The sequence below is a fragment of the Phalaenopsis equestris genome, unplaced genomic scaffold (assembly GCF_001263595.1).
Source record: "Phalaenopsis equestris unplaced genomic scaffold, ASM126359v1 Scaffold198215, whole genome shotgun sequence".
NCBI classification, from domain to species: Eukaryota; Viridiplantae; Streptophyta; class Magnoliopsida; order Asparagales; family Orchidaceae; genus Phalaenopsis; species Phalaenopsis equestris.
This window is the reverse complement of record NW_018218148.1, coordinates 243,004-250,727: the sequence shown is the minus strand read 5'-3', so window position 1 is coordinate 250,727 and position 7,724 is coordinate 243,004.

The window sequence follows — 7,724 nt, the reverse complement described above, 5'->3', positions numbered from 1 at the left end:
AAATTTGTGGCTAGGCTAGGAAGATATCGGCTCTCACTCCAGAGCTCCCACTTCCCTTCACCTGAAGGCTAGCTCTCGCTTCAGTTTTTAAGCACTAAGACTAAATTGAAGATTTTAGTCTATCACCCTAAAGGTTCTCCAATTCTACACCCAACAAAGAATATTTCCCTATTTATTTGCACTTAATTCCATACATGATGTTCTCCTTTATGGAATCAAATGTGATCCTTACTCTGTTGTAGAACTCGTACTCCATTTCCTGGATCATATGTTTCATAACACATTTTAACAGTTCAATTGGACAAATTGAAAAGTAAATTAAGTTCGGAGTTGAAAAATCATCACAATTTATTTTAAAATTTAATATTGGCACAATCATATTATCCGTTCATTTCACCATATCTCGTAGTAGGGAGAAAGATAGAGGGAACTACTCAGACTTCATGGGAAAGAAAGGACAAAACCCAAATTTCATATATAAAAAAAAGTTCATACAATACTGATAAACAAACAATACTTATCTAAAAACTCTTTCTTAAAGCAAATCATTTGTACCCTTTCCTTAGAAATGCAGGAAGAAGATATCTCTCACTTTTCTCCTTCTCCAACAGTCTTACATAAAGTTTCACACTAAATCTCACCACAAAAACTCTAAACTATGAAAAAAAATCACTAATTGACTCTAATATGGAAGTGAAAGGGAATGATGTGGTGCAAAAAATGAAAGTGGGGGAGTGAAAAACGTAAAGGAGTGCTTTCTCTGTTGAAATTCAGCCCCAAATAAAGCCCAAGGTCGGTTCTCCAAGAGGTGCCTCCAAAAACTCTTCAAAAAATTGTTTAAATGCATCAAACCTTCTAGAAACAGGGTCTGCACCACCTTTGATGCTGTCGGCACTGAGTAAAAAATCTCCACCTTAATTTGTTCTACACCGTCGGCGCTCTGGTCGGCTCTGCCGGCACTGAGCATTTCTTTAAAAATGTCATTTTGACTCCAAATTTCATCCTTTTTGCTTTCTTTTTTCGTTAAGCCCTTCTTTTTGCTTTAAGCCCTAAAAATCAACAACCTACTATAAAACTTCAAAATACCATGACTCCAAATTTCATCCTTTTTGCTTTCTTTTTTCGTTAAGCCCTTCTTTTTGCTTTAAGCCCTAAAAATCAACAACCTACTATAAAACTTCAAAATACCATCCATTAAAGTGCAATATAATCAAAAATAGGTATAAAATATAGGTATAAAAATGCATATATTTTTGGTGTATCGCTTTACATAAAAAAAATTTAAAAATAACTAAGCCATTATGCCAACTTTTAGAAAAATATACAAAATTTGATTTTATTGACTAATGCATAAAAGCATTTGAATTATTGAAAGAAAAATTAATCACTGCACCTATAATAGTTCTACGAGATTAGGAGAAACCATTTGAAATATTGTGTGATTCTAGTGATTATGCTATTAGAGCTGTTTTGGGACAAAGGCACAAAAAAGTTTTTAAAGTAATATGTTATGTTAGTAAAGCTCTAAATGATGCTCAAATTAATTACACCACTACTAAAAGAGAGTTATTAGCTATTGTTTAAGCCTTTGATAAATTTAGACCTTACTTGATTGGAACCAAATGTATAGTTCGTATAGATCATTCTGCTATCAAATACTTGATGCAAAAGAAGGATGTTAAACCAAGATTAATTAGATAATTACTTCTTTTACAAAAGTTTGATTTTATTGTAGTTGATAAAAAAGGAAATGATAATCAAATAGTTGATAATTTATCTATACTAGAAAAAGAAATATTAACTAAGTTTTCAAATGAAATTTTAGAAAATTTCCCTTATGAACATTTATATAATCTCATGAAATTAAAATACTCTGGTATGCCGATATAGTAAATCATATTGTGAGTGATATTCTACCACCTGATATTAAGAATCAATAATTAAAGAAATTTATATATGATTCAAAATTCTATCTTTGGGATGACCCATATTTCTATAAACAATGTAAAGATCTAATTATTAGGAGGTGTGTGTCTTATGAAGAAACTCAACAAATAATTGAAAGATGTCATGATTCTAAATTTGGAGGAAATTTTGGAACAAATAGAACGACATATAAAATTTCGTAAACTGAATTTTATTGGTCTACTCTTTTAGAGATGTTAATGAATATATTAAAACATGCGATCGATGTCAGCGAGTAGGAAATATTTCTAGAAGAAATAAAATGCCTCTAAATTACACATTGAAAGTTAAAATTTTTTATGTGTGAGGATTAGATTTTATGGGACCATTTATGCTTTCATTTGAAAATTTATATGTATTACTTGTCGTTGATTGTATGTCCAAATGGAATGAAGCTGTTGTTGTACCTAAATGTGATGCTCGGAGTGTTTCTAAATTTTTAAATAAAAATATTTTTACAGGATATGAAGTGCCGAGAATAATTATTACAAATGGAGGATCCCATTTTAAGAATAAGAGAATCGAGAAATTGATCAAAAAATAAGATATTATGCATAGATTCTCTACTGTTTATCATCCTCAGACCAGTTGTCTAGCAGAAATGTCAAATCATGAAATAAAACGAGTTTTAGAAAAAGCTATAAATCCCTAAAAATTGGATTGGTCTATTACATTAGATACTGCATTATGGGCAAACAAAACTGCTTATAAGACTCTGTCGGCACTATTTTAGTTGAGGAGTTGCACGTTGGAAGCTGTCGGCCGCCAAAATCAACAAATTCTGTATCTATCCCAAAGGATAAACACAAGACTTGAGGATGAGGCTCAATCAAAAAAACTAAGAAATATATGACATCTATTTGGTCTACAAAATCATTTATTTGTAGACAAGTTCCCCTAATTAATACACAGAATTAAATAGAGTTTATATTATGCTGGGTTCGGACAAGCTTCCTGTAAGGGCAAGCCCCTATAGCTAATTATATCTTAAATGAATTAAATCACCTAAGAAAACTCTCGATAAAAATCAGAAAATATTATCTTCAAAGAGGTCAAAGTAATAGGAGTTTTCAACAAAATCAAACAAAGAGGTGCGAAAGGGATGTGAAAGGAGAATGACTCAAATTTGGAACATTTATATTTGAAATCTAAAGGAGGAAAAACTAGGGGATGTCACAGATCCGAAGGAGAACCTCTGTGACTTCCCAAGCTACCTTATGGTTTGGCTCCAGTTTAGAAGAGAAATATTTAAATGTTTCATTCTATCAATTTTATTATTTAGGGCTCACATTCGTGTGAAACAATCACACAAATAGCCTTCAAGATGTGAGGGTTTAGGTCGTAACGAATGAAAACCTTAGAATCCTAAGATGAGTTAGGGCTTATATTATACAGAAGAGATAAATGAAAGCCTAAAGATAAGGTGAGGATTTATGTTGCATAAGCAAACCACCTCGAAGTCCTATGGCTTGGTTATTTAATTCTAGGAAGGAAATTGGTTTAGGTAGGGAAGACATGTTTTCCTGTTGAAGATGATCGTGGTGCCCACCATGCTAGCTCCAAGCTCTTTATCGTGACGAGTCTAAGTTTTCTAATGTGTCAGGTCATGATGTCAAAGTTCTTTAAAAGTTATGAGGCATGTTAAAGTTGATTAGAGTGACATCGGTTAGGATCCCATGGTTTCCTCATTCCGACACCACTATTCACTTAGTCCAAATGAATTTACTAAAATCAACTTAAAGAGTTTCATACTTTCATTTAGACTGTGGGAAGTCTCGTTAACAACTGTAGGTAATTCCGATAGAGATAACTTAATTTAGTTGAAGTTATAATTTTGTGTGATTTTTGTTATTAAATTTTGAGTTGTCTTATATTTCAAATGTTGTGGGGGTTAGTTTTGGTTTTGGTTTTGGTTTTGTGGCTATCCTAGCATTTTTGGTTTTCATGCAGGGTGTCATCGTTGTTCAACATGCAAGTTTTGTAAGTACAAAAATACAGTGTGCAAAGTACAATAAAAGACGGTACTTTAAACTGTAAAAGCGTACCTGGCGAGTCTTCTAGTTCCACCACCTGAATGATCAGTACTTGCAAGGCATGTGTGTAATGTTGCAAGGAATTTAAATTTCATGAATAGATAAAGGTTTAGCTACCAAACCCCAAGTTATGATTTAGTTGAATCTCGGAAGATCCTAGTAGATGATTTTAGGACAAAATACGATAACTTCAATTTGTCCTTCAAAATATCCAAAAGATTCCAAAGTGTTCGGGATATGAATCTGAACTATTTTGAAGATATCTATTTTGAGTTCATCTCTGAACTTATCATATTGTTCCATTAACCATCCAAGTTTAGAGTGTGGCTATCCCATTGCTTATTGAAGCTTAACAATTTAATTATCCCAAGGATAGGGTACTCGATTAATCAATTGATTTTTCATTTAAGATTTATGTTGAGTGAGTGCCCCTAAGGCAAGTTTGAGTTTGTTAAAATTTATGATGCCCAAAGTTAAAGTCAAGCTTGTAGTGTTTAAAGATATTAATCACTAATCATATCATTTTCTAAATCCAATCGACTTAGGTTTAGACAGCAGACCTATTTAACTACCATGCCTTTTAATAATCATAATGAATGAAATGGTGATTATCAAAGTTTTTATTTAAGTGTGATAGATTCTTATTAAGTGATCACATCATCCTCAACTTTGGGTTCGAAGAAAGTGAGTTATCATCTTTTTGGCTTAAGCACATCACTTAAGAACCATTTGATCTTTAATTGACTTATGAGTCATGAAGATTAGGAGAACCATGTTTTTTGCTGATATTGTGGAAGGGTGTTGAATGGTTTTCTACCTCTTAGCCCCATTGTTTTTCAATCATCCAAACATGTTTATTAAGATCAAAATTACCCATTCTCCCTTTGATAATCCTAAATTTTTTATTAAGGCACCAAAGTCCTAAAATTGCCACTTTGCCCTTGGGGCACTTCACCTCATAACTCTTTAAACACAACTGAAATGACTTTGAGGGTTTAAAGTGTTATAACCATGAGGTAACTAAAATGTTAGAGGAGGATATGTTGACCTCTCAGAATTTGATTTAATTTAGATAATTATTTAAATTTAGAAAATAGGATTTTCAAAAGTTAATTTATTTAATTATCAAAAATAAAATTTATATTTATGGAAAAATTATTAGGTTTCCTAAGGTCAGATAAACACTTAGGCAAAGTTTCATGATTTTTTGAATCAAATTTCTAATTTTATTATTTAATTTTAGATCAATTTTCATGATTTATCTAAATAGAAAATAGTGTTTTAATTACAAAAATTATTTCTATACTATTATTTGACTCTTCTGAGTTCTAAAAACTCAGAGAATCAAATTTTATATTTTTTTGACTTTTAATTTATTTAATATAATTATTTTAGTGAGAAAATATAAAAAAATCATTTTTAAGCCTTTAAAATCTATTTTTAACTTAGAAAAAAGTAGGAAAATGTCCTAATGAATTCTAAATGATCAGGGGGCATTCCCACTCATTTTGAACCATTTTTTGTATTTTTAAAAATTTTGATTATTTTAGTTATTTTAATTCAAAGTATATTTTAAAAATGAAATATTTTCACAAAAATGGGTTTTATTTTTACAAAATGCCCCCGATCACCAGGAACTCAGAAAAATAATTTTAATGCCTAGAGTAAGTCAAATAATTTTGATATTTTTACAGTGGGTAAACATGATTTTTATGAACAATGTGGAGCTGTATTTGTTAAATTTATCCATGTGTTTAATTTACACAATTTAACACAAGGTATTTACATTTAGCTAAGTATAAAAATTCACAAAATGATTCAAAGCATCACAATATTTTTCATAAATTTCTCTAACCACAAGAAACCTACTAAAATTGTTATCATAATTTTTCAAGTGATATTTTAATTTATATAATTAAAATAAGCCAAAATGGTCACCTTAGCTTAAAAATTAGGTTTAGAAGCATAGAGATGTCCTCCGACCTTGGAAAATTTCAAAGACATGGCCTCTATCATGAGGAACAAACCCTCATAATTTTAAGCTATGGTGAAATTTTTAAAGCCATGGCGGATTAAAATACCACTCAGGGTATTTAATTAATTAAAAATGAGGGAGTAAATTAAAAATCATATGTTTGACAAATAATTTTTATTTTTAATGCACATTATTTTCCTCTATTCACTGAGTAAGTGGGCATTTTTCTTTTATTTTTATCATTTTTCTAGAGAAAGATATGGATTTTTGAAGTTTAAGTATTTAAAACAATTCAAAAAACCCTATTTTTCTACTTATCCATGCGGCGCCAACTCATCCTTGTCCTCTCCGAAGGCTCCACGCGTCACTCTACCATTTGACGTTGCCAGTCACGTAGCCTCCGCGTGGACCACACTTTATGTATCATGGATCTGTTCGGCTTGATCTCCTCCGTCCATTGGATACACGCGTGATCGGACAACTATCCTTTATCGTCCCCAAGTGTCCTAACCCGTCAGCTCTTCAAACTAAAACCTTAAGATCTTGGCCTAGAATGAACCAAATTACGTGAGGTTTGTCCCTAAACCTTCATCTACTCTAGGCAAACACATCTATATGGTTTATATGGTATGAAATACAGTAAATATGCATGGAGAGTCAAAAAAAGCTCGATTGAGGCCTCAACCAGATGGTTGTGGTAACTTTGATTAGTCCCAACGAACCACCAGATGAAGTCTCAAGCCTTGTTGAATGGTCTAGGTATGAATTTAATCAAGCTAGATTTCAGGTGTTGGTCTAGAGCTAGGTTAGAGGCTATTTCAAAGGGGGATTTTGTGGGAAATCAACTTCTTTCACTGTGGGGATGGTGTCGGCTTAGTTAATTGAAGTTTGATTCATTGTGGAGATGTGGGGAGTTCTATCCTAATTTTAGCAGAAATTTGAGCTCAAAATTGAGCTTCCACAGTGGGGATCAGTGGGGGAAAATGATGGGCTTGAACTAAGGAGGTCTTAGGGAGTCTCTGAGAGCAATTTGGCAGTGTTTCCTTAATTAAATTTCAGCTCTTCTTTCTTGGCCATAGATGAGAGGTTTAAATAAAAATGTCCTAAGGTGGCTTTCATGGCCAATTGAGGGGTGCAAAATGGTGCTTAGGTGGAGGGTTTTGAAGTGCTAAAACTAATTGAATTTGGCCAGCTGCGATGGGTGAGTTTGGGTTTAAATTTTAGCTTGGGGCTCTCAGTTTTGGTATTTTCTGGCCACTAGGAAAGCTGACAAAGCTATGGCAGGCATCTAGGAGGTCAGGTGAGCCACTGGGAGGGTTAATTATAATTAACCCTCAAAGGCAAGTGATGATAGGGAAGATTTTTGGTTAAGGCCCAAAAATGGGCATAAATTATTTAATTTAGGGATCCAGTGCTCCGTAGCTCACCATGACTAGTCCAAGGGGGTTTAGCCTAGTCAATATAGTGGTACTTAGTGGCTGTGGTGTCAACAATTTGGTGGCTTAGGCATGGCTAAGTCAATTTTGGTGCATGGGTCCAATTCGGGTCCAAATGGCTAAAATTTGGGTTTTGGTTATGCTAGCCATGATTTTGAGCCCAATGGATTGATCAAAATTGTGTAGACGACTGTTATGAAGTTTTTTGGTGAAAGAATTGAAATGATTTTGTGTTCAATTGGAAACTCAATTTGAAGGATTTTGGGATTTTGGTCAATTTGGGCATGTTGGGCTAGACTTGGGTCTAGATTAGGC